This window comes from Callithrix jacchus, chromosome 6, assembly GCF_049354715.1.
Source record: "Callithrix jacchus isolate 240 chromosome 6, calJac240_pri, whole genome shotgun sequence".
In the NCBI taxonomy this organism is placed as follows: domain Eukaryota; kingdom Metazoa; phylum Chordata; class Mammalia; order Primates; family Cebidae; genus Callithrix; species Callithrix jacchus.
In genome coordinates this window covers 60,391,709-60,419,613 of record NC_133507.1, presented here as the reverse complement: position 1 = coordinate 60,419,613, position 27,905 = coordinate 60,391,709, and the positions used below count along the sequence as shown (strand labels likewise).

The window sequence follows — 27,905 nt, the reverse complement described above, 5'->3', positions numbered from 1 at the left end:
GACTCTGTCTCAAAAAAAAATTAAACTTAAGTTGCTTTTTTCTTTTTCTTGGAGACAGAGTCTTGCTCTGTCACCCAGGCTGGAATGCCATAGTGAGATCTTGGCTCACTGCAACCTCCACCTCCCAGGTTCAAGCGATTTTCCTGCCTCAGCCTACTGAGTAGCTGGGATTACAGGCATGTGCCACCATGCCCAGCTAATTTTTGTATTTTTAGTAGAGACGGGGTTTCACCATGTTGGCCAGGATGGTGTTGATCTCCTGACCTAGTGATCACCTGCCTTAGCCTCCCAAAGTGCTGGAATTATAGGCATGAGCCACTGCGCCTGGACAAATTTAAGTTTTAAAAAAAAATGTGATTGTAGGGGTTCCCAACCTGCCGGTCTGTGACCTGTTAGGAACTGGTCACACAGCAGGAGGCCAGCGGCTGGCCAGCCAGCATCACTGCCTGAATGCCACCTCCTGTCAGGTCAGCAGTGGCCTTAGATTCTCACAGGAGCACAAATCCCACTGTGAAAGGCACCTGCTAGGGATACAGGCTGCACACTCCTTATAAGAAGCTAATGCCTGATGATCTGAGGTGGAAAGGTTTCATCATGAACCAAGCCCCCTACCCCACCACCCATGGAAAAACCGTCTTCCATGAAACCAGTCCCTGGTGCCAGAAAAGCCTGGGGACCACCACCTTATTCAATCTACCTTGCTCATTCATCAACACTGAACTCACAGCCAACAGCACCAGAGCTCACACCTGAGAGCAGTTTCTTGAGCTCTTGTATTTCTCTGAAAGGCACACCATAGCCTTCTTACTCTTAGGAACACTAGACAGAACCTCAGCACTACATTTAGGGGCCATTTTAAACAGTCAAGTCACCAACATAAAGCACAAAGATGTGAAATGACATGAAGTACACCGTGAGAAAGGAGTACTCAGTGAGAGAACGGAGACAGGCAGAGCAGCATCGTCCCACCTTGCCTGAGAGGTGCAAGCCAGGCAGTTTACCTTTCCCGCCACACCACACATCTGCCAGAGACTGACCACAAAGGTGTTGCCAGTATTGATCTGGGGTTACAAATAAATTTCAGTAAGTAGGCAATTCACCAATACAGGATCCACAAATAATGATGACTGACTGCATGTGACACACAAACACAAGAGATAATACTTCCTGACCAGGCAGCATTCATTCCACAATGCACAGTTAATTTAACATTTGAAAATAAATTTATGGGCCAGGCACAGTGGCTCACACCTGTAATCCCAGCACTTTGGGAGGCCGAGGCAGGCTGATAACCTGAGGTTTGGGGTTCCAGACCAGCCTGGCCAACATGGAGAAACCCTGTCTCTAGTAAAAAATACAAAATTAGCCAGGGATGGTGGTGGATGCCTGTAATAATCCCAGCTACTCAGAAGGCTGAGACAGGAGAATTGCTTGAACCCAGGAGGCAGAGGTTGCGGTGAGCCAAGATCACGCCATTGCACTCTAGCCTGCGCAACAAGAGCATAACTCCATCTCAAAAAAATAAATAAAAAAAAAAACAAAGAAAATCAATTTATATAATGAACTGCATTAGCACAATAAAAGAGAAAAAGACTATCTCAATCCATGCAGAAAAAGCATTTGAAACGATTCAACACAACTTCATGAAAAAATCTGTCAGCTGCGAGGAACAGAGGGGGATCTTCTCATCTGATAGAACATCCACGAAAATCTCACAGCCAAAATCATACTCTACTTTCTGTCTCCATGAGTTTGTTTTTATTTTTAGCTCTCACAAATAAGTGAGAACATGTGAACTTTGTTTTTCTGTACCTGGCTTATTTTGCTTAACATAATGACCTCCAGTTCCATCCATCTTGTTGCAAATGACAGGATCTCATTGTTTTTTATGGCAGAAGAGTATTCCATTGCATATATGTACCACATTTTCTTTATCCATTCATCTGTTGATGGACATTTAGGTTGCTTCCAAATTTTAGCTATTGTGAACAGTGCTACAACAAACATGATAGTGTATGTATCTCTTTGATATATTTATTTCCCTTCTTTGGAGGATATAGCCAGCAGTGGAATTGCTGGATCACATGGTAGCTCAATTTTTAGTTTTGTGAGGAACCTCCAAACTGTTTTCCATAGTGGTTGTACTGATTTATGTTCCTACCAACAGTGCACGAGGGTTCCCTTTTCTCACATCATCACCAGCGTTTGTTAGTGCCTGTCTTTTGGATATGTGCCATTTTAACTGGGGCAAGATAATATTTCATTGTACTTTTGATTTCCATTTTTCTGATGATCAGTGACGTTGAGCACCTTCCATATACCTATGTTCCACTTGTATATCCTCTTTCCAGAAGTATCTACTCAGATCTTTTGCCCATTTTTAAATTGGATTATTAGACCTTTCCCCATAGAGTTGTTTGAGTGCCTTATATATTCAGATTTTTAATCCCTTGTCATATGGGTAGCTTTCAAATATTCACTCCCATTCTGTGCGTTGTCTTTTCACTTTTTTGATTGTTCCCTTTGCTGTGCAGAAGATTTTTAAATTGACATGATCCCTTTTGTCCATTTTTGCTTTAGTTGCCTGTGATTGTGGCCTATTACTCAAGAAATCTTGACCCAGCCAATTGTTCTGGAGAGTTTCTCCAATGTTTTCTTGTAGTACTTTCGTAGTCTGAGGTCTTAGATTGAAGTCTTTAATCCATTTGATATGATTTTTGTATATGGTAAGAGATAAGGGTCTGGTTTTATTCTTCTGCATGTGGACATCCAGTTTCCCCAGAACTACTTATTGAAAAGACTGTTCTTTCCCCAATGTATGTTCTTGACACTTCTGTCAAAAATCAGTTCACTGTAAATGTATGGATTTGTTTCTGGATTTTCTGTTCTGTTCCATTGGTCTATGTGTCCATATTTATGCCAGTGCCATGCTGTTTTGTTTACTATAGCTTTATAGAAAATTTGAAGTCATGTAATGTGATTTCCCCTAGTTTTATTGTTTTTGTTCAGAATGGCTTTGGTTACTCTACGTCTTTTATGTTTCTATATAAATTTTAGGATTCTTTTTCTATTTTTGTAAAGAATGTCATTGGTATTTTGATATAAATTGCATTGAATCTGTAGATTGCTTTAGATATTATGAACATTTTAATAATACTGATTCTTCCAATCCATGAACGTGGAATATCTTTTCATATTTTTGTGTCCTCTTCAATTTCTGTTATCAATGTTTTATTGTTTTTATTGCAGAGATCTCTCATTTCTTTGGTTAATTCCTAAGAATTTTATTTTATTTTTAGCTATTGTGAATGGAATGACTTTCATGATTTCTTTTCTGGTGTTGTTTGCTGTTGACATATAGAAATGCTACTGATTTTCATATGCTAGTTTTGTATCCTGCAACTTTACTGAATTTATTTGTTCTAATAGTTTTATGTGTGTGGAGTCTTAGGTTTTTCCAAATATAAGATCATATCATCTACAAACAAGGATAATTTGACTTCTTCCTTTCCAGTTTGGGTTGGAGCTCCATTGTATGTTATCTGTTTTTGAGGAATCTCCAAAACAAATCTTGCTGCTTTTAAGATCCTTTCTTTATCCTTGACCTTTGGGGGCTTGACTAATAAATGCTTTGAGGCAGTCTTCTTTAGGTTAATTCTGCTTAGTGTTTTATAACTTTCTTGTACTTGAACTTGGGTGTCTTCCTCTAGGTTTGGAAAGTTCTCTGTTGAATAAACTTTCTACCCCATCTCTCTCTCTCTCTCCCCCTCCTCTATAAAGCCACTAACTCTTAGATTTTCCCTTTTAAGGCTATTTTAGATTCTGTAGCTATGCTTCATTCTTTCTTATTTTCTCTTGTCACCTCTGACTGTGTATTTTCAAATAGCCTGTCTTCAAGCTTACTGATTTTTTTCTTTTGCCTCATCAGTTCTGCTGGTAGGGGGCTGACACATTCTTTAGTATGTGAATTGCATTTTTCAACTCCAGGATTTCTGCTGATTCCCTTTAATTATTTCAGTCTATTTGTCAAATTTATCTGACAGGATTCTGAATTCCTTCTTTGTGTTATCTTAAATTTCATTGAATTTCCTCAAAACAGCTATTTTTAATTCTGTCTCAAAGGTCTCATGTCTCTATCTCTCCAGGATTGGTCTCTCGTGTCTATTTAGATCATTTGGTGAGGTCATGTTTTTCTGGGTGGTCTTGATGCTTGTAGATACATTTTTTTTATGTCTGTGCATTGAAGAGTTAGTACGGGCTTGTTGGTACCCAACCTTCTAGGGAACTTTCCAGGTATTTAAAGGGACTTGGGTGTTGTGATTTAACTTTTTGGTTCCTGCAGCCATATATCTTCATTAGGTGGCACCCCAAGTCCAGTAAGACTGTGCCTCTTGTAGGCTCACAGAGGTACTACCTTGCAGGTCTTGGATGAGATCTGGAAGAATTATCTGGTTTACCAGGCAGAGACTCTTATCCTCTTCCCTTACTTTCTCCCAAACAAGTAGAGCTTCTGTCCACATACTAAGCTGCCTAAAGCTGGTGGAAGAGTGACACAAGCACCCCTGACCGCCATCATTGGGACTGTGCTGGGTCAGACCCAAGGCCCTCTGTAACATCACCTGGCTACTGCCTATGTTCGCTCAAAGCCCTGAGGATCTACAATTAGCAGGTGGTGAAATGAGGCTTGTGTTCTTCCCTTCAGGGTGACAAGTTCCCCCTACCCCTGGGTGGGGTGCCCAGAGATGCCAACTGGAAGCCAGGGCCTGGAGTCAGAAACCTTAGGACTCTGCCTGGTGCTATATTCTACTGTGGTTGAGCCAGCATCCAAACCACAATACAAACTTTTTCCCTCTCTTCCCTCCCCTTTTCAAAAGCATCGAGTCTCACCATGGCCACCGCCACCTCAGACCTGCGGCAAGTACTGCCTGGCTACCACCATTGTTTACTCAAAGCCCAAAGCCTCTTCAATCAGCTGGGTGAATGCTGTTAGGCTTGAGACTCTCATTGCAGGGAACCAGGCTCCCCTCTGGCCCAGGATAGGTCCAGAGATGCCATCTAAGAGCCAAGACCTGGAACTGGAGACCCTAAGTGCCCACTTGGTGATCTACCCCATTGTGTCCAAACCAAGCTCTGGCCCCTATGCTACAAGACAACGTCTCCTTTACTCTTCCCTCTCCTTTTCTGAAGCACAAGGAGTCTCCCCCTATGGCCACCATAGCTGGGAATGTCCTAGGTCACACCTGAAGCCAGCATGTCTCTGAGTCTCACCCAAGGCGCATGGTGAGTACCTTGGGTATTGCTCCTGATTTTTCAGGGCCCAAGGGCTCTTTAGCCAGCAGGCAATGAATTTTTCTAGGACTAGTTTCTTTGCTTCAAAGCAATGGGTTTCCTTCTGAACCCAAGACTAGTCTAGAAATGTCTAGGAGGTAGGACCTGGAATAGGAGCCTCAGGACTCTACCTGGTACCCTATCCCACTGTGGCTAAGCTGGTAACCGAGTCCCAAGACAAAGTCTTCTTTATTCTCCCCTCACCTCTCTGCAAGCAGAGGGAAGAAGTCTCTCCCAGAGCTGTGAGCTGTGCTGTCTGGGGTTGAGGGAGGGGTGGCACAAGCACTCCCTTGGCTGCCCAAGCTGTCATCTTACTAGGTTGCTTGCCCCCCTAAGTCCACTGTCTCTGAGGCCAGCACAGGACCAGAACTTCCCCAGGAATTGCAGTTCTTGTGACCTAGACTGCTTTCCAAGTTTATTTAGAACCCCAGAGCACATGAGCCCACAGTGGTGAGGCTTGCTGGCATTCAGATTCCATCTGCTGAAATGGGCAATTCCTCCTCTGGCTAGGGCTGGTGTGAATGCTCCCTCCGTGGGTGCTGACTGAGTTCTGCCTGGTGTTGCTTTCCACTGTGACAGGGAGGCACTGAGTTCCAATGCAATGTCCCACAATCCCTGTGCTCTCCCTACCACCCCAAGTACGCAGACTCTGTCTCCATGGCACACATAGACGGTCACTGCTGGTCTATGAAGGAGGAGTAACATCAACAATTCAAGACTATCTTTCCAGCCCTCTTCAGGGCCTCTCTCAGTGATATGAAGTTAAAGTTAGGTACTGTGATCACTCTTCTGAGTTGTGGTTTTATGAAGTTTTTTGTGGGGTTTTTTAATTTGGTGTTTCTGTGGGGAGGATGATCAGTAAAGGCTTCTATTTGTTCATCCTGCTCTACTTTAAGTTATTCCCAATGTATAGATAATGCCACTAAAACTAAAAATGATTAATTAACTTGCACAAGGTCACCCAGCTGGTAAGTGGTAGAACCAAGATTTGAACCCAAATATAAATCCTTTTTACTTTTTGCCTTAATACATGATGCTTAGAGTGGCAGCACATTTATATTCAACTGATCAGTTTGTCAAATAGTTAGCAGCTCATTTAGAGAGGCTAGATCGGAATAGGCTTCTCTGTTGGTTTACCATCAGTTGCAGAAACAACAGTACCATCCTATTTAAACCTTCAGTAGAAAATCACCAGTTCTTAAATAGCTTCTCCATGCATGCTGTCCAAGCTTTACAGCTTCATTCCATGGAGGAGACTGGGGGAAGTGTGCTTAATCCATCTTAACTGGAACCAGAACTTACCACCACCAGTTCAAATCCCCTCAAGTACAAGTATTTTTTCAGTCAAGATTCTGGCAGGAAATGGTGGCACATTAAAACTGGGTAAAAGGCACAACGTTTGCTTAAAAGACTATTTATAAACATTTGTGAGGTACCTACCAAAATCCCAAAGGATAGTATCTAGGAGCTAATGACAGTAGGGGCATTTCTCTTCAGAGGACTGAAGGGACAAAGAGATAGGGCACTTTCCAGAACCTGGAGACACAGAGGCTGTTGTCTTCAGTTATGAGATCAAATAACCAGTGTTGACACCACAGGAGGATAACTAATCTGACCTCCTCACCTCTTTTCTGATCTCCCACTGGCACTTTCAATAGACTGAACTTGACAGAAGCCAGAGTATAGTTAGTGCAGGTAAGCCTCCCAGGATATGTGCAGACAGAGGGTGGAGGAAAGGACTAGAGAAGCACATGGAAGGTATTCAGTTGAGTGGTGCTACCACAGGCAAGTGAGAAGACCAAGTTAGGTACATATAGTCTTTCCTTCCATTCATCCATTTATTTATTCAACTATTATTTGTTGAAGACATAGTTAGAGTTTATGATCTAAACCATGGACCTAGGTTTAGTTTACTAATAAAAGGTTAAAAATATTCCACTAAAATTAATAAAGATAGAGGAATACCATTTTGCCAATTGATCAGGTTGCCAAGTTCGACGCTCCTAGGAAATAAACACAATAATATTGGAGTAACTCTTCCAAAAAATTAATGTGCATTTGAATCACCTGCACATTTTGATTAAGTAGATCTTTTTAAAATGCAGATTTTGATTAAGTGGATCTGAAGAGGGGCCTGAGACTCTGCATTTCTAACAAGCTCCAGGTTCTGCCCATGGTTCAGGGATCACACTTTGAGTAGCAAGGTCATGAAGTCTCTTTCATTGACCTTCTGTCATTAGTCTCTTTCATTGACCTTTGGTCATTAGTCTCTTTCATTGACCTTTGGTTCCACTCTACAAGCAGCAGTAGCATAATAAAATTTTAATACATGTACTTGGAGATTTACTCACATTTAAAAAAGATTTCAACTGAAGGATTTGTGAGCTTTGCCATGCAGCTATGCCATGCCTCAAACGAATCAATTAAGAGTTTTTTTCTTAAATGAATCATGGGACTAATATTTTAAATGGTGTGTAGGTAGGCCACAATCCAGTGGCAACTCCACAATTTTGGTATGTAGGGGGTTTAGGGGCAGCAGTCCATCTGAGAGAGGATTGGGCTCCTTAAAGCTGCATGTTCCCAGCATGCATGCTGATTTCATATGCTTTTTACTTACCTGGTAAGCTTAGTCAGAGGGCTTAAGCCACTTGTCCCTAGTATGTTGTTTTCATGAGTCGGTTGGGAGAACAGTCTTCCTCAACAGCTTCTTGGCACTGCTATTTCCACTATCTAAAGGAAATCAGACAACAGGTAAATAAAACATAAGTTGGGAAATAATCTTTTTTAATTTCAGTACAAGTCATATAGCTTTCAGAATCTTTCAAGGTCAAGTTAACTTGCATTTTTAGTAAAATATATTTCAAACTTTACAATAGTAATGTTGGTAGAAAGGAGAACCTGAGAGAAAATAAATTACATTATAAGATCACTAATAGAGCTTTTTAAAAAATCCTATGAAGAGTTCTACAAAATGAATAAATACTTCCTTTTATTATATATTCCTGGTAGAAATAGAAGTCATTTATTCATACCCTAGTTTTTATACAGGTGGTCCCTGACTTCCAATGCTAAAAGTGACTCTTCGACTTTACAATGGTGTCAAAGTGAGATGCATGCATTATAAAATTTTCTTAGAATTTGGAATTTTATCTTTTGCCAGCAGCAATATGCGGTACAATACTCTCTTGCAATGCTGAGCAGTGGCAGGGAACCCCAGCTCCCAGTCAGTCACCCAATCACAGGGTAAAGAACCACTGTCCTGCAGGGCCCTGTGTGGCCAGATGATTTTGCCCCACTGTGGGCCAGTGTAAGTGAGCACGTTGGACGCAGGGTAGGCTAAGCCGTGATGTTCGGCAGGTTAGGGATATTAAATGCATTTTTGACTTAGGATATTTTCAACTTACAGTGAGATTATCAAGATATGACCCCATCTGAAATCAAGGAGCATCTGCATATTGGTTTGCTTTAAAGAAAGGGCACCATGATTCCTGTAAACCTCGATGCCTAGGGAATGAGTAGGCTTTTGCTTTTCTGCAACAGCATGATTAAAAAAAAAAACAAGCTTGCTCAACAGCACAGGGAGCAGGTTAGTCACGTCAGGGATTATCGTACTGTGTCCTTCAGCATGTCCTCATTTGTGCTGCAATCTCCTTATGTTCCTAGAATGGAGGTGAACTTGTCCATCCAGGCTATCATTAGTTCATTTCACCATACGGTGGTTTAAGTACCGATAAGAAACCTGTTCTTAACCTGAATGCTCACTAAGTTAATGATGAGAGCATGGAGAACACTCTAGGAGAAACAACAGTGGACAGGGGGTGGGTCCACCCAGATCCCTCTCCTGTCCTGCTGTTAACTAGCCCTCACTTCACCGCTCTCAACCTGTTTCCTCACTTGCAAAATGAGAGGGAGAATAAGATAATGATCTCCAATGCACCCAAATCTGTGATTCCATGAAAAGATTCATGAGAAAATCATCACCCAAATAGCAAGTATTTTCTGAACGAACCTGGATTAAACATCTTCAATGGGTTCTTTTCACAGACGGGACATGAAAGCTTTCGGTGTGCACGTCTCATGCATTGAACCAGGATTATTCAAAACAAACTTGGCAGATCCAGTAAAGACACTTGAAAAGAAACTCGCCATTTGGGAGCAACTGTCTCCAGACATCAAACGACAATATGGAGAAGGTTACATTGAAAAAAGTGAGTTTCTGGGTGGGGCCAGAGTCCTCGGGAATTCCTTTTCCTGCACAGCATGAAGGAGATTCAAATACAGATGAAATAACAAGGCTCTCAGAGTAATACCCCAATAAGGATCTTAACTATGGATCAGGGATCTCCTGTTAATTTCAGTGCCATCTCTCGCTTCTGTTTATAAACATTTCCTGAGCAATTACAAACAGCCAAGTTATCTGCTAACTACCTTATGAATTATATCATTTACTCCTCAAAATGTATTAGAATAACGAGCAGAGGCTTAGAAAAGTGAAATGTCCTGCCCAAGATTACACAACACCTCCTAGTCATGCCTGGACCTGAGCCCAGGCAGGCGACTCGAGCCCACGTCTTCGCCTCTGCCATACCTCCTCACCAGCTGTACACTTGGCATTGTGTAAGGATTTATGGTGGTTACAAAGATAGAGAAGGTTCAGCCTCTGACCCTTAACTAGTTTACAATCTAGTTCACAACAGGAAGTAAACAAGCGCGAATGTAAAACAATGAAGCAATGCAGCACACATAAAACTGAGCCTTTACTTCTTGGTGTAATCCAATAGCCCAGAAGTGGTGCTAGATGCTGTGGTTTCTAATTGCCAGGGAATTCGGACCAGGAAAAGAGCAATGCTGGTTAAGAATGGGGCAGGTCAGGTTTGAATAAGACCTTAAGGATAGGAAAGAATTATTTGGGTAGAAAGTCTCTGGAGCAGAAACACATGGAGGACGAGATGGAAAGAGAGGTAATATAAGTCAAGAGATTGAGTCAAAGATGGGAGAATAATAATAAAGACATAGTGATAGCTAACAAATAGTAAATATTTTCTAAGCACTTGTCACCATTCTAACACCAAGCGTTACATGGATGCTCATTTAAAGTCCCTAAATAAACTCTATTATCATCTTTATTTTATAGAAATAGAGGCATAGAGAAGTAAGTTACCAAAATTGCACCACCAGTGGGCGGAAGAGCTAGATTTGGACCCAAGCAGCCTGCCCCTGCCATTTCTGCTTGGCCATGGCGCGATAATGTGAACAAGGCATTAAGGGCTTTGGTCAGACTCCTGTTATCAGGGCTTCCCTTCCACCACATACTTCCTGACTTGGTTAAAGTTCTCTATGCCATTTTCCATAATGGCTGTACTAATTTACATTCCCACCAACAGTATACAGAGTTCTTTTTTCTCCACACCCTTGTCTATACTTGCTGTCTTTTGTCTTTTGATAATAGACATTCTAACAAATGTGAAGTGATATCTCATTGTGGTTTTAATGTGCATTTCCCTGATGATTAGTGATGACAGACATTTTTTTCATATGCCTGTTGGCCATTTGTATCTTCTTTTGAGAAAAGTCTATCCAGATTTTCTTCCCATTTTTTAATCAGCTTATTTCTTTTCTAGCTGTTGAGTTTCCTATGTATTTTAGATATTAACTGTGCATAAGACGTAAAGTTTGCAAATATTTTTCCCATTCTATATGTTGTCTCTTCACTCTTTTAACTGTTTCCTTTGCTGTGGAGAAGGTTTTTTTGTATAATACAATCCCACTTATCTCATTTTGCTTTTGTTTAGTTTTGTGCTTTGCGGGTCATATCCAAAGAAATCCTTGCCCAGTCCAATGTCAAGAAGTATTTCCTTTATGTTTTCTTCTAGTAGCTTTTTTTTTTTCTTAATATAAATAGAGTTGAGGTCTCACTATGATGCCCAGGATGGTCGTGAACTCCCTGGGCTCAAGTGATCTTCCTACCTCAGCCTCCCAAAGTGCTGTAATTACAGGCATGAGCCACCACGCCAGGCCTCTTTTAGTAGTTTTATAATTTCAGGTCTTATGTTTAACTCTTCAATCCATTTTGAGTTGATTTTTTTATAAGGTGTAAGATTCAGTCTCATTGTTCTGCATGTGGATCTATTGTTTTCCCAATACCATGTGTTGAAAAGACTGGGATTCTAAACCACCACCAATCCCTTGTAAAATACCTGCCTCTCTAAAGGTACCTCCACTCATTATTCAAACATTTCATTGCATGAGAACTGGGATCCTTTTACCTTCCTGAGTCAGTACATTTGGGGATGAGTCTCTCTTTATTTACAGAATCATAAAGGCCTGCGGCATACAACTGTACACTCACATCCACATATTGCATGCACATACATGCACAAGCACATGTGCAACCCACAATTTCCATAGATACAGAATCCCCTAAAACAAATTAGAAATCAAACATACAACTTTCTAGGCTTAGGAGCCTCTTGGGCTTTATGAAGTATCATTTCTTCATTGCTTTAAAGCACTGGCTCTCAAAGCTTGATCCCGGGATCAGCAGCATCAGCATCATCTGGAAATTTGTTAGAAATGCACGTTCTTGAGCCCCAGCTCATACCTCAGTCAGAAACTCTGGAGGTGGAACCCAGAAACCTGGGTTTTAATGAGCTCTCCAGTAGATTCTACTGCCCACCCAATCTTGAGAGCCTCTGGTCTAAAGAAAGCACTGCAGTAATCTTTTCTGAGGAATAGATAGTAAATCCTCTTAAGGAGCCACAATTATAATGGACAATTCAGAACAAATACCCTTGTATATTTCCTATCCTTTGCTCCCTAGACTTCCACTCTGCTTTCTCCTTCTTCCAAAGAGTAAATGTGCTTTTGTCTCCTTTTAGGTCTAGACAAACTGAAGGGCAATACATCCTTTGTGAACATGGACCTCTCTCTGGTGGTAGAGTGCATGGACCACGCTCTAACAAGTCTTTTCCCTAAGACTCACTATGCTGCTGGAAAAGACGCCAAAATTTTCTGGATACCTCTGTCTCACATGCCAGCTGTCTTGCAAGACTTTTTATTGTTGAAACAGAAAGCAGAGCTGGCTAATCCCAAGGCAGTGTGATTCAGCTGACGACAAACACCTGCTCCAGGCTATGCGATTGGCTGATTTCAAGAGCACGTCTCCTTTATCCTTACCTGCTCCAACCTGGACTTATTTAGATTGTGCTTCTTTGGATTACAAAAGGGAGTCCCACCATCGCTGGGGGTGTCCCAGGGTCCCTGCTCAAGTTTTCTCAGAAAAGAAGAACTGGAATGGTGCATCACATAGGCAAGTCCTGCCCTATATTTAGGCTTTGTCTGCTTGGTATGACGTTAAGGGAAATGGAAAGACTTGCCCATTCCAAATGATCTTCTCTGTGGCCTGCTCCATGCTTATGGTCCCCAGCATTTAGAGTAACCTGTGGATGTTGAGTATCATCTCTTATCTAAATATTAAAGATGAGTCAAACATTTTCATGAGTGGATAGATATGTTCTGTTATCTTGCTGAAAATGCCTCTGAAGTACTGAAGCTCAGTCCTGATAATCGTTGAAAAGGACAGGAAAACAAAGGGTGATCAGGCATTGTGTGACACTAGCATAAGCTAAGGACAGCAGTAAAACACTAGATGGAACTGCAAAGAGAAGGAAACAAAAATATAGGAAAAGGAATAAGAGGACAGTAAAGAAGAACACACATAAAAAATATATGCATTTGTTACATGTATTTTTATATAAATTATATGTAAAATTATACATCATAAATATATATTATACACACAAAAATTACATATGTAATTATATGTATAATTTATATATACATATATATATATTCACATATATGGAGAGAGACTCTTCAACACACAGACAAGCCTTCCTAGAGGGAGCTATGGCGGATGAACATCCTATTCAAGGCCACTAAGAACATTGATGCACACAGTTTTCTGGTGGAAAAATATCATGACATGGTAATTACTCATTCCAAAAGAAGAAAAATGTAGGGCAACTGGTTCATTCTTGTGATTGTAAATGTAACAAGACCCAGACTATGTGACACAACTTATACCTGAGAGGGCTGGAAATCCTGCATTTGAGGTGTCTTTCAAGCCCCATGAAGATACAGAGCTAAATTAAAAGGCTTTCTTTAGCCTATGATTACAGTGGGATTTGATCTGCATCTTGCTTGTATCCATGGTTCTAAACTGACCCTGGGCCCACACCCCATCCAAAAGAAAGAGTTCCCTAAATAGATGTTTGTTGATTCCAGCAGCCAGAACCACTTGCAAAGGTTTGTAGGATATTTATAAGAAGAAGACTGTAGTGGCACAATGCAACATTTTTTGCATAATAACATAGTGTAAAAGAGCTACAGAAATTAGCTAATGCACATGTGCAAGTGTGCACACTCCCACAGACTCACACATGTATATACACACATGCTTAACATATTGCAAAGAAAGTTCACCTATAATCCCAGCAGGCCAAGGCAGAAGGACTGCTTGAGCCCAGGAGTTCAAAACCAGCCTGGGTAATATAATGAGATCTTGTCTCTACAAAAAAATAAAAAGTTAGCTGAGCATGGTAGCATGCATCAGTAGTCCCAGCTACTTCAGAGGCTGAGGTGGGAGCATCATTGAGCCAGGAGGCTGAGGCTGCATTGAGCTGTGATCATGCCACTGCACTCCAGCCTGGAAGACAGAGCAAGACCTTGTCTCAAAATTAAGAAAAGAAAAGAAAATATATTTAATATCTGCTGCTTGAAATCATGTCCACTTGAAGGTATTAATAATTCTATTCATTTTTATCACCTTTCTAGAAATATCTGATTATAAGGTAGTTTTTTTCCTTTCAAGTTTACAACATATTGGTGACTGAAAAATCAAGTTACAAATGGTGTCAATCCACTTGGACATACATTTCATAATTCTGAAGCAGGATATACTCATCCTTTTTGCATCAAAATGAAAAACAACTACAGCAAAAATGAGATGGAAGAATTCTCAGACAAAGTTAGCTAGCCTGCCTGCCTGGGAAGTCATCCCCATCTTGGACCCAGCCCCAGAGACAGCCACATGTAGATCTCTGGTTTCTTCTTGTTGCAGTTGACCACCCCACAGTCTGTCCTTGGAGGTGAAGTTCACCAGTGTTATTTGCTGGGGCCCTTCCTTGCCTTAAATTCACATCTTGGCTTCATTTCACTGCTTTACAATTCTTGACAAGCTGCTCCCTGACTTTCCAGACCTCCCAGGGCTGCCAAGATCTTTAGAATCTGAAGGAACTTTGCCAAGCTTCCAACCGTCTGTCATATTCTTGGGCCTCTCTAACTGTGTTACTTCCTTTGTTTTGCCTAGACCTGAATTCTTTGTTCATTCCTTCCAGTAACTACAATTTGTAACTCCCTGTTTCATCCCACCAAAAACTTCTCTCCTTAGGAACAAATGTCACCAAGCATGATATTATTCCAAAATAATACCAAATACATTCACCTAAGCAATTTTAAAGGTTTTTAAAATAAATGAGAAGGTGGGGTGTTGGGGGCCTAGAGGCATAAGTCTCTACAGAGACACAAGACCTGTGTGGTAGGGAGAAAGGGACGGATGAGCATATCAGACAGTCACAGTGTCAGGCATCTTGGGCATGGGTTCCTAGACTTCTCTCCATCTTGCCATAATCACTTCTAATTCACTGTTCTTTTGGGAGAAATACCTATCCAATTTTTATCTGTAAATATTTGAGGAAACATATTTTGACCACGATAGATGTTCTTCACAGTACTGGCCTATAATAAGGAACGTAATGGATGCAATTCCTTCCTTCATAGAGCCTTTTTGATATAATCCAAGGCTAAGGCCAGTACTCAGGAAGCCTTAGAGGACCTTCTCCAGGAATGCATGGCCAATTTGAACAGAGATGTTGTCCTCCACCACATCTAGCTTGAAGGATTTTTCCCACTTAGTTTGTAGAGACCAAGAGATCCTCCCAAACCCTCCTTCTGATCTGATCCAAACATCCAAGTGTGTCCTTCCTCTGGGCATCCACAATACATTCCAATCTGGAGTTGCTGTCTTACCCACTCCACAGATGTTTTCCCAGTCCAGCACCAGCTATTGTCAATTTCATCTCCATAGGGATCTGGAGTCTGTCTACTTCTCTTCATCTCCAGTGCGATCACCTGTTCAAGGTACCATCATCTCTTGTTTCTACTATAGCATCTCCACCCTTGTGCACCATCACTGATTTCTCCTTATTGCAGTCAGAATTATTCAAAATTAAAATCCAATCATTCTACTCTTTCTGTCGCTGCTTTCTTAAAATCTTCAATGTGTTCCCTTTGCACTTTGGCTGAAGACTAAAATGTATGATGTGAACCCGATTGTCCCATACTCCTCATTAGCCTCATTTTATAGCACTATTCTCTTCACTTGGCCCCCTCAGCACCTTTCCCACGCTTCTCCCTGGAAAGTTCTATCTTACCTGGTTTTCTAGTTTCTTTGTCCTGCAGATCTCAACCATCCTCAGGGAAACCCTGAGGCTTCAATTTCAAATTCTGACCACCACTTCTTTATCCAGGTAGGTTCCCATCTCGTACACTCTCACTGCGCCCTGTAATTTGCTTCAGGAATCTCATCACAGTCTGTAATTATATATGCATATGGTTAGTTAATATTGGTCTCCAGAATTGTATCGTAAGTTCCATGAAATCAGGAAGAATGATGCTTTGCTTATCTTTGTATTCCCTTACCTAGGACATCACTGGCACACAGATCAATGTTCAATAGACATTTGTTGAATGAACACAAAAATTACTCTATATTAGTCTTTCTAAGGGTCAATTTATTACTCAAGATCAAGCTGGTCAGGTGCAGTGGCTCATGCCTGTAATCCCAATACTTTAGGGGGCCAAGGCAGGAGGATCACTTCCAAACAAACCTGAACAACACAGAGAGGCCCCATCAACAAAAACAAATTTAAAAAATAAAAATGAGCTGGGTATGTTGGCATGTGTCTGTAGTCCTAGCTACTTGGGAGTCCGAGGCAAGAGGATGGCTTGAGCCCAGGAGTTTGAGGCTGCAATGAGCTATGAATGTACCACTATTCTCCAGCCTGGGCAACAGAGCAAGACGCTGTCTCTAAAACAAGTAAGTTTTTTCAAAAATATCAAGCTTGCCCATCCTGTTAGTTATGCTGTCAGTGTGTCAGTCAAAGTCTCATAACTTCCTTGAGCCTTTCAGATCTTCCTGAGGGTTCCCCAGCTCTGGCTCTGCTCTCAGCCTCCCCGAGACTGAGCAGTGTTACTGTAATGATTTCATACCGCCCATTGCAAAGTAGCCCACCTCCACGCCAAGCCAAGCTGGGCCCAGGGGAACAGAATAAACAGAACATGTGGATCACTGAGTCCACTTCTCTGCTCACAGGCAGAACATGTCTAAGCTATCCAGCCTGAAAAGCATCTCTTCTAGTTAAAATCTCTTCAGAAACTCTGTAACTTCTGTTATCTTAGCGTTGACCAACACTTAATGACCAATATTTCACCCTGACCAATAGTTAATGAGAAAAATTCCCAGGAAACTTCTTTAAAAAATGACCAGTTTGGCTCTTCTGCACACTATTAAACCCAGTAGTTCTCAAGAACACAAGAGATCACAGTCCCATCAATGTGGAGAAAACAGCTAAACATTCTCAAAATGAAAAACATTTTTACATTTATGATAACTCAATCTAAGCCATAGATTATAGGACAAAGCTGACCAAGACGTTTGTGAGTCTTTGCAGGTTGAAAAATAAAATAATTTTATATTCCTAATGCTAACATTCTTCTTCAACTCTGCAATTCATTTTTAAACAGAAAAAAATGGGTAATTTCTATCCTAGTAGATGAGGTACCATTACAGCCAGAGGTTTAGTACAGATTCTGGTTTAGCAGAATTTCCAGGCTTCTTTTTTTTCTTTTCTGCATATAACACCTGCTCAAGCAGGAACCACATCACAGCTCTTGCCTGATTCGTTCCTAGACCAATATAGCAAAACTCTGTCTCTACTGGAAATACAAAAATTAGCCAGACATAGTGGCAAGGGCCTATAATTCTAGCTACTCCAGAGGCTGAGACAGGAGAATGGCTTAAGCCCAGGAAGCAGAGGTTGCAGTGAGCCAAGACAGTGCCACTGCACTCCAGCCTGGGCAAGAAGTGAGACTTCATCTCAAAAAAAAAAAAAAAAAAAGAATTTGAGTCTTGTACAGTATTTCCCTAAACTTTGATTCTGGTTCAACAAAAAACAAGATCGTTATTAAATTAATCCAACATTAGTCTTACCCGGCCAATATCAATTATACATAAGAACAATATATAAAGATATACCCCTTTCAGTTTTCCTATATCCTATTTTCAAAATTTTCTCACTCATGATGAAATAATAAAGGCACTTAAACATCACTCCCCAGATCCTTAAACTTTTCTAACTAGATTTCTTGATTTTCTTTCTTTCTTTTTTTCTTGCCTTCTTTCTTTTTTTGTTATGAATTTTGTCCATTTGTTGCTGTTGTTAGTTGTTTTAGGAATTTATTTGCAATTGCTTTTTGCTAATTTCAATAAAGGCCTTAGATCAACTGTCCTGACCCAAGATCAACACTTTACATCTTCCAGCTTTTAAGATGAGCCAAAGAAAAAGAACAGAAGTCTGGGTTTCCATAAATACTGTGTTTCCAGATGGCTGTATTTTTTTTCAACAAATAGTGGGGCAAACTGTCCTGGTCCTTGTGGCTAGGGCTAGCCCTGGGAACACTAATGAGAGAAATGAGGGGACCTTAGCTGGAATGAGGTCAGGGCCTCCTGGCACTACCACACTATAATCTAAAAAAAAATACCACTAAGTGGCTGGACTTTCTCATTTGGCTGGAAGAGGTCATATAGCTCATAATCTGTCTCACACAGACCCTTCCACTAAGAACATTCCCAATATGACAAGTTTCTGCTCCAGTACCACTAAAGAAAGGAAGGTCACCACCTTCTAATTACCCTGTTGATTAGCTCTAGTTACTAGAACATTCTTTATAATTTTTCACCTAAAATTTCTCAGTGGGGATGAGGGGAAAAATGGCTGTTGTTTCCGCTGCCATCATGATGATAATGGTTCACATTCACTGAGTCTTGAAAATGAGCCAGAATCTACCCAGAATGCTATCTATGCACTTTCTCAAGAAGTCTTTATGACTTTTGTACAACACGTGCATTTATTGTCCCATTTTACAAATGAGGAGTCTAAAATGCAAGATTCTTTTATCTCTAGTAATCTAAGATTCCTAAATTCGCACTTGATAAAATGCACATTCCCAAAAATAAATATATAAGAAAAGCAAAATTAGACAAGGGATTTTAAAAGCCAAAATTCCTCATAAAGAGAGCTAAACCTTTCTAGTTACTAAAGCCTTAGGATGCAACAAGTCAAATGTCTCTCGCCCCAGTTTTTATGAGGCCTGTAATTTCAATTCTTCAAAACTTGAAAGAAGTGCCTTAGCTTCTGATGAGGATAAAGGAGGCAGCTGCTGAAAGGAGAGCGAATACACCTCAAAATGAACTAAAGCTAAATTTCAGATCTTGTCCAGAAGCAGCCCCAGGATTAGCACAGGGAAAAGGAGGCTGGAAGGATTCTTGGGGCAACCTGCAGCCTGGGCGTCCTTAGCTAGTTTAGCTGTGTGGTCTGCAGTTGTCAGAAACATGTGCTACTTGTTAAAACAGATGTTATCAAGGGGTCCAGTATAAACTGAACAATAAAACCACGCAAACAGCGTACAGTGAGATCTTAGTCCTCCTCTTCCCAGGCCTCGGGTCCCTAGCGAGGACTTTCTCCTGTGTCCTTCCTGAGATGTGTAGACATAGACAATTTACAGATAACCTCTCCATATACTTTTTGCACAAATGGCAGCAGAGCTAGACTCCACACGCTTTTCTCTACCTTGCTCCATATCATTCAAGTTTTGATGAAGTAAAGACCAGGAATCCCAAAAAATAATGTTCACAGTCATCGTTTGCAAATCTGGCCCTCCTTAGGCAATAGCTGGCTATGATTCCATCAGTTTTACTTCTTCAGTGCCTGACTTAACCAACATATTGTCAACTAAGTACAAACACAGAGAGGCTCTCTAAAAGAAAATGATGTTTATTTGGGAGGAGGGCATTGCAGTGGGAACGCATGTGCCATAGTAAACTATGTGTGCATTCAGGGAGGTTAAAAAAAAAAAAAAAAAAAGACAAAGCATTTTAAAGAACAAAAATGAGGAGGATTACATAATTATTTTGGAATGATTACCCTTGGCTACAAAGATCAATAACAAGGGTGGTGCCAGTCTGAGGTTGGGCAGACAGCTGCTGGGCAGACGTCCTTGCAGAAGTATTTTCTGTGTAAAGTTGTGACGGCCTTCGTGCAAGAGTTTTTGCAGAGTCTTTGTGATGCAAACATGAGAACTCTCTCTTCATAACCTTCATAGCTCTATATGCAAGGTCTTTTTCTTTTTTTAACACGAGTGACTCCATTTTGATTGTGACTACTTCACAACGTGAAGTCATTAAATAATAATGCTGTTATTCCTTCATTAAATACATCTTGAAGTTAATATTCTCTATATTCTTGTTTCCTCTCTAATTTATTGCAGTAATTATATTTACCCTGGTTAAAGTAAGGAGATAATTGGGCCAGGCGCCGTGGCTCAAGCCTGTAATCCCAGCACTTTGGGAGGCCGAGGCGGGTGGATCACGAGGTCAAGAGATCGAGACCATCCCGGTCAACATGGTGAAACCCCGTCTCTACTAAAAATACAAAAAATTAGCTGGGCGTGGTGGCACGTGCCTGTAATCCCGGCTACTCGGGAGGCTGAGGCAGGAAAATTGCCTGAACCCAGGAGGCAGAGGTTGCAGTGAGCCGAGATCGCGCCATTGCACTCAAGCCTGGGTAACAAGAGCGAACTCCGTCTCAAAAAAAAAAAAAAAAAAAAAAAAAAGATAATTGCATTGACTATAAGCAATTCTCAAGAGTGTAATGCCATTTATCAACAATAGCATTTACAAGTGGAATCACCAATCCATTAATAAATCATCCTGAAGGTAAGTTACTCTTCTAAGTGAAGTTAATTAATTATTTTAGGCAACTATTTAGAAAACATCACATTCCCTTTGGTGATCTAATTCCTGAAGAGTGTTTGATTCACTAGGTGTCAGTTCATGACACCAATAGTCATGGCTTCTAACAGTAAGCACTGACGGAAACTTTCCTTTTATTTATTTCTTAAACCTGTTCTGTTTTTTTCAATGAGTACCAGAGATCCACTCACTTGACTATTGGCAAAAGCAGCAAATGAGGCATTAACAAAGCTGCCCTGTCTGATTCGAAAAGCTAAGCCTCTTTGACATTTCGTTGTTAAGTAAACCACTTCCCTGCTGTGGGGAAATGGAGTCATCACACTGATTACTACCTTGAAATGACAGGGGAGCTCTTATGGCTTGAAAAATATCCCCCTCGCCAAAAAAAAGATATGTTAGCGTCCTAACCCCCACTACCTAACAATGTGACCCTATTTGGAGACAGTGTCTTTACAGAGGTAATCAAGTTAAAATGAGGTCATTAGTGTGGGCCCTAATCCAGTACGATGGATGCCCCCATAAAAAGGGAAATTTGGACACAGACACACTGGGGGAAGATAACATGAAGAGACGCATGAGAAGACAGCCATCTACAAGTCAAGGACAGAGGCCTGGAACAGATCCCTCCCTCACAGCCCTCAGAGGAACCAGCCCTGCCAACACCTTCATCTCTTACTTTCAGCTTCCAGGAGAGTGAGACAACACATTTCTGTTGTTTGCCCCACAGTCTGTGGTCCTTCATTGTGGAGGCACGAAGATGTAGCTGGGGCATTGGCTTGACAGCATCATGGAGGAAAACCCTCCTCAGGAGTTCATCCAGCTCATCCTCTTGCCTCTGAGCATCTTTCCTAGCTGAGTACTTTTTAAAAGATGGTGAGAAATCTGTCCAGAAGCACTTCATAGGTTGTCAAGAACAGAGACTCTTGGATAAAGCTCCTGGGGTCAAAACCCAGCTCTGCCCTTACATTGGCCTGACCATTGGCAGATCACTTAATTTCTCCCTTAGTTTCCTCATCTGTATAATGGGGGTAGGTGTACCTTGGACAGTTACAAGAAGTAAACAAGTAAATGTGTGTCAAATATAGCATAGTGCTTTTAATGTATCATAGCTATTGTTCATTTTGTTGGCATCTTTTCAAATTAGCTTAGGTTCATGGCAGAACCTCAGAATCTTTGTTGTGGAAAGATTGAATGAGATAGCCATACATGCAAAACAAAGAACACAGTTTAATGAACAATTAGCTGATGAACACACAATTAATGCTGTTAATGAACAGTTGTTCAACATTTGGCAAAATCATTATCATCATCACCATCTTATTTCTATAACTTTACAGGGCTGAGGGTGTCATGCTCTTGGTTTTCTATTCTGTAAGAATAGAAAGTTGGACCACTAGCTGTAAGTTGGTCCAACTTGATGTTATTTGGATGGATTGGCCAAGGTCAAAGACAGGGACAAGAGCAATATTCTGACTTTTGTTCTTCCCTATTGTATTAGTTAAGTATGATGAGAAGAGATCCTCAGCAGAGCACTCAGAATGAAGAAAGAGAGAAGATTTGAGACCTGTGGGGAAAACAACCACACCGAACATCCATCCCCCACCATTTTATCAGCACCCACTGTGGAGAGTCCTACCTGTGGCTACAGAGGAATGGCCCAAGGTGGAGTACTGGCCTGACAATGCCTTCAGCTACCAGATGGATGTTACTATACATAGTGGCAGACTTGCAAAGCCCTCCACATCACCAACCCTCATCCTCATTTCAAAAAAATACTAGCAGGTGATTTCAGAGAAAAGGGAACAGAGGCTCTGAAAGGTGGGGAGACTTAAATAATACTGTGTCTGATTCAGGATAGAACAAGAGTTAAACAAGAAGAAATGGGCTTCCTCTATTGTGGGAAAGATAAGGGCTTTTCAGTTACATGGCAGGAAGGCTGACCCCAGAGACTGACCAGAATAGAGAACTAAGAATGACACCCTCAGCCCTGTAAAGTTATAGAAATAAGATGGTGATGATGATAATGGTTATTATCAAATGTTGAACAACTGTTCAGTAACAGCATTAATTGTGTGTTCACCGGCTAATTGTTCATTAAACTGTGTTCTTTGTTTTGCATGCGTGGCTATCTCATTTAATCTTTCCACAACAACCTTGCAGATGGCCATGAAGAGGAGCAGAGCTCAGATAGGCTATGCAGCTCATTCAGCGTCTCAGAGCTTAAGAGTTAGCAGTTGGGACCACCGACCTCTACTTCAGACAGCCTCCTGCAGGCAGCCTCCCACAGCAGATGCTTTAAGGGCCCTTCTGGCTCTGTGGTTGCATGTTTTTACATCCAAGCCACAGCCATGAGAAGTTTTCTCTTTTATCAGTGAAGTCAATTCACTTAGTCACATAGAGTTTTGAACTATGAAGACTATTATCAAAAATAATTACCGCAATCACTTTGGAGAAGGAACAGGTTCTCATACCAAGTCTTTGGTGAATTTGGGTCTGATATTTTCTACCTTTTTATTTTCCAGAGACTGGGTCTTGCTGTGTTGCTCAGGCTGGTTTCTAAATCCTGGGCTCAAGTGATCCTGCCACCTCAGCTCACAGGCAGCTGGAACTATAGGTGTGCACCATGCACAGCTCGGGTCTGGCATTGATTGTTTTTGTATCACCATAAACTTGCAGAAATCCTTGCTTTTCCATAAGGTAATGACAGCAGCACTTCCCCTTGTACTTTTCTATTACAGTGTAATGAAATGCAGTAGAAACCACAGGAAATATTGCAGTCAGTTTTTGAACTCGAGCTGTCACCCTCAGCCTGAACACTGTGACAAAGGTACTGTGAATTTTTTTTAAAGGGGGGTGACATAATGGGGAGGTCCTGGTCCTTTTTAGTGTCAAAGCAGCCTGGGCATGATGAGAAACACCATTGGAAGAAGACTGAGGTATCTGACTCATGGCTCTTGGTTATCAATGCCCCCAATTAAACTCAAGCTATGAAAAAACCAGAAGGAACCCCACCTAGAATGACCCCTCAGCTTGCAGAAGCAGTCTGCTGGAGAAGGGATGTGATAGGAGGCCTGGCCTTGTGAGAACTGGCACATTTCCTAGACTTGGCATTTTATTTGGCTCCAAGTTATGTGACAAGCAAATCCTGAGTGCCTTCTGTTTTCAGAGCCAAGTAGAGATTGCATAAGATCTCTACATCTCATCCCTAGATGGTTAAATTGCTCTCCCATTTCATCGGGAAGTGAAGTAAGATCATCTGCACTTCTGTAAATTGCCAAGGAAGCTTGCAAATGGTAAACCATGAACCCAAAATAAGTTTATACAGAAAGAAAGTGTGAATGAATAACAGCAAAAGAGATATCCTTTATTATATACATTTTATGTAGATATGTGCTATATGCATCATCTAATATGATCTCAATGACCCTATGTGGTGTCACAATGATGCCTCATTTTACAGATGGAAAAAACAGAGATGGGAGAGAGGTCACTGTTGTGTCCGAGGACGCACACATACATATGCACATGGGACTAAATTGGGACTCAACTGTCTGCCTCATCAGACAGTGGGCGTCTCTATCACCCCACACAAGGTGACTTTTCAAAATGACCTATTCACGCGTTCTAATTCACTTCCCTTTCTTGTAAGCTTTTAAACCTACAGTAAAAGCAGCTAGTCTCTCAACTATTTTTTTTTTGATAAGCCCACATTTACCTGTGCTACCTACGCTACCAAGAATCCCTCTTTTCTCCTTCCACAGTAAAAACAGAAGACAGAAGAGTATTTTCTAATTAATACCAACTCTTCTGCGATAGGAAAGTGGCCTCCCAAAAAATTGAAAGGAAAAGAAAATGCAAAGCTAAAAGGATTTGAGATTTGTTAGGAAAACATTTTGATATTACATTGGAGTAGGTCATTGGGAAAACTGATTCACAACTTTCAGTGAAGCCAGAAGCAAGACATGGCTTGTCCTGATCTGGAGGTTCTGTGCCAGCCACCCCAGGGACGGCGGACCCCTATTAGTGGGTCACCTCACTCAGCCCAATCGGCAGCCCAGGCTCCAAGGCTACAGCCTAACAGTTTCTCATAATTGTCAAGGAGCAAATGGCCACATCTAAGCTGGAAATGGTTGCATGAGCTATTTTAGGGTAAACTTTCAGATTTACTTTTAAAAATCAGTGAAAACATCCAAAATGCACCAAAAAAACCTCTCTCTATGTTATATTTGTCTAGACAGAAACGGCATATTCATGACACAGCCCACGGAAGCAACTTCAGATTCGGGACCAGAGACAACTGACAGGCAGAGAGGTCTAACATTTGCTGAGAGTGGCAGGTACTTCACAAATGTTGTCTTCACTCCCACAGGTTCTCCTTGTCCCCTGAAATAACACCATTGCTGCCACCATATTTAAATTGTAGTCACCAGAAAGGTTAAGTGCTTAGTCCAAGGTCACGCTACAGGTTAATGACTACATTAGAATTTGAACCCTAGTCTCTCTCACTCCCAAATCCAACCTCTTTCCACTGCGTGAATTTTGTCTCCTCTGAATAATCGGTGGGTAAAGAGGTCCTGGAGACAGTGCACCGGGAGGAAGGGTGCACTGTCTCCAGGACCTCTTTACCCACCGATTATATGGTCTGGATGCAGCTTCCAGGGGACTGGACAAGCTGCTTCCTGAATCGGGCTCCCTCCCGACTTGCACCCCTCCCGAAACACCCTGGCCCAGAGAATGAGTGAAAATCAATTGAGATTCCGCTCCTTACTCTGGCACCTGGGCCCATTCGCTCCTTACTGTGGCACCTGGGCCCAATTTTTGTCAGGATTAGAGCGCGCAAACCCAGTGCTCTCACTTGGACACGAGGGGGCGCCCGATGCTCACAAAAAATCCCTAGGATCCCAGCAAGCGACCTGCAGACCCTGTTTGGTAGTATTGGGAAGGAACATGGTTCGTCCTCTCAGAAGTATCACTTAAATGGATCAAAATCTACCATGCTTTGAAAGAACCCTGGCTTAATTACTGGGATTCTCCAGTAGACACGTTGTTTTGGACAACCTAAAGCCAACATTCTCTTACTTTAGTACTATGAGAATACAATAAAAGGACAGGTCCCACTGTCGGATGGAAAAATCACCACCCTTGCAGCCCAGCTGTTGCTAATACCTAGGATAACCCAGAGGAACCAGAACGCAATCAATGACAAACGTAATAAAAAGCCAAGTGATCAAAAATATTCCAAGGCATACAAGAAAAATAGTCCCCATCTCCAAAGCTCTGCCCATCTCAGGTGCTTCAGCTCACTGCACTTGTTCACCTTTGTGGAGAGGGAACAGGCCTGGGTGAAGCTGGCCACTTAGAGAAGCTGTTGTGTGTTGCACCCAGGAAGCCCAGGGAACAGCAGAAAGAAGGGCGGTGTGCTCTCATTTGGAGACGCCTGGGGCAGAGGCCCCAAGTGCCTGCCTCTGCACCAAGGCCTTTCCAAGTTGTGCTCTTGGCAACAGCCTTTGAAATAACTGGGTGCTGGCAACACAGGCTTGGCATTAATATGCTTGGCATTAATATAAAAGAATACTCAGGGCTCCCACCTCATGCTTTTGGATCTTTTTAAAAATCCAGCCACTTACCATGACTAACATAAAATAAAGGCAGAAGAAAATATGGTACGACCTTCACTTGGTTTCTCCCACCAACATCCTTGTGCTGGAGCCAAAGCACTTTTCAAACCAGAGAGAGAGGGGGCTGAGGTCTCAACTAAGAGCAGGGACCACTAAGGGCTAAGGATATTTTCACCTCCCCTCTCTAACAAAAGCTTTGCCATGAATAATAGGCGCTACTCAGCTCCATCAATCAACCTCAGTTGCTTTATTTTCGTTGCTCCCAAGATGTATAGGAAGCTAAAGTTTGTTACAAAGCCCCCATGGAGGCATTCAGGAAATCCCGGGGAGGCTTACTGAGGGGATGGCTGTGAGCTTGCCAGGCAGCGAATGTGCACATCTTCCTTACAGCCTCCTTCCTGCCGCTCTGCCTTCTGTGCCTCTTCCTTTGTTTGCCTGCTCCCCTGAGATGAGCCTGCAAGGAGACGCCCCCGAAGCAAGCACGTCTCTATAATAAGACATGACAGCGAGTCTGGAGAATTCGCTGGCTACACATGATTATAAAAAATTCTGCATCATTATCCATTGCTTTTCTGAGACACGAATGTGAGTGGTAAGGCTCTCCTGTCCCTAGCACTCTGAAGACAAAGGCAAGAACAGAGCAGGTTTTGACTGCCAACCTGCCAGCAAAGCCTCATGCCCATGGGAGAGGGTCAAACTCCAATAAAACCTGCATCAGCTGTCAAACCAAGCCTACTGCAGACAGCTGAATGGTGAAGAAACAAGCAACATTTGTTGAAGTCCTTAGAAGATGAATTACATCTGTTTCAAAATTCCTGGCACCCTTTAAGAGGAATCAGAGTTCATGGACATTTCTTTGCCTTGGTATCCTCAGAGAGCAGGGGGACTTCAAGCTTTTGCTGTAGGGATAGTGCCACGAGATGAAGGGCTGGAAACAGGGGAGAGACTTTATTTTAATTGATAGCACAGAACCAGGGAGAGGTAACCTTGCATCAAATGGAATGGGATGACCACACTAACATGGATAAAAAAGAAACCCTCCCAGGTTCCACCTCCGCAGGCTGGTAAACATTTACCTCCATGTCCCCAATCCACACTCACTCACCTACACACCCCATCTCCCATCCCTTCATGCTCCTGCTTCCGATCTCTGGCCTTGCTCTTCATATAAAACACAGACGTGCACCTGCTGCTTCTGGAGACACTACCCCTTGATGGGGTTCAGGACATGCTCCATCACGTTCATATGGCATCTTATGGGCACAGGGGTTCACACCTGTAATCCCAGCACTTTGGAAGGCCAAGGTGGGAGGATCGCATGAGTCCCAGAATTTGAGACTAGCCTCGGCAACACAGTGAGACCCTGTCTCTAGAAAAAATTTAAAAATTAGCCAGGCATGGTGGCACGCACCTATAGTCCCAACTACTTGGGAGGCAGAGGTGAGAGGATCCCTTGAGCCCAGGAGTATGAGGCTGCAGTGAGCTATAATTACACCACTGCACTCCAACCTGGGTAGCAGAGTGAGATTCTGTCTCTAAAAATAAATAAATGGCATCTTAGCATTTGAAAAATAGAAGCAAGAAGGTCACTTTCACCTCCCTGCCCTGTACTCTCTGGAAGCAGGTTCTAAAATGTAGGAAGGATCTTCTGATCTCCCTCCAGAGAAAGTTATTTGAGAGGTGCCCTCCCTATACACAGAGAAAAGCTGCCAAGAGCCAGAGACGCCAAGAAGAATCTGAACAAACAGGCCTTGCTAAGTGTTTATTACCATCAGATCTTACTCATTTGTCCTCCAGTTACCCTTCTC

General features: G+C 41.9%; 2 long non-coding RNA genes across 3 annotated transcripts; one reads left to right on the top strand and one right to left on the bottom strand.

Annotated features, from left to right (window-relative positions):
* Positions 1 to 38: 38 nt before the first annotated feature.
* LOC128932369 (uncharacterized) lies at positions 39 to 26,563 on the bottom strand. 2 transcript variants are annotated; one of them, XR_008482139.2, is made up of 4 exons: positions 26,434 to 26,563; positions 15,822 to 15,981; positions 7,946 to 8,058; positions 39 to 7,331 (listed from the first exon to the last, which is right to left on the bottom strand). It is a non-coding gene; the product is annotated as an uncharacterized LOC128932369 (long non-coding RNA). The 2 variants fall into 2 exon arrangements; XR_008482138.2 differs by lacking the exon at positions 39 to 7,331 and having other exon boundaries at positions 7,340 to 8,058.
* On the top strand, positions 9,371 to 12,821 carry LOC144576798 (uncharacterized). Its single transcript, XR_013519325.1, has 2 exons — positions 9,371 to 9,536; positions 12,207 to 12,821. It is a non-coding gene; the product is annotated as an uncharacterized LOC144576798 (long non-coding RNA).
* Positions 26,564 to 27,905: the final 1,342 nt, after the last annotated feature.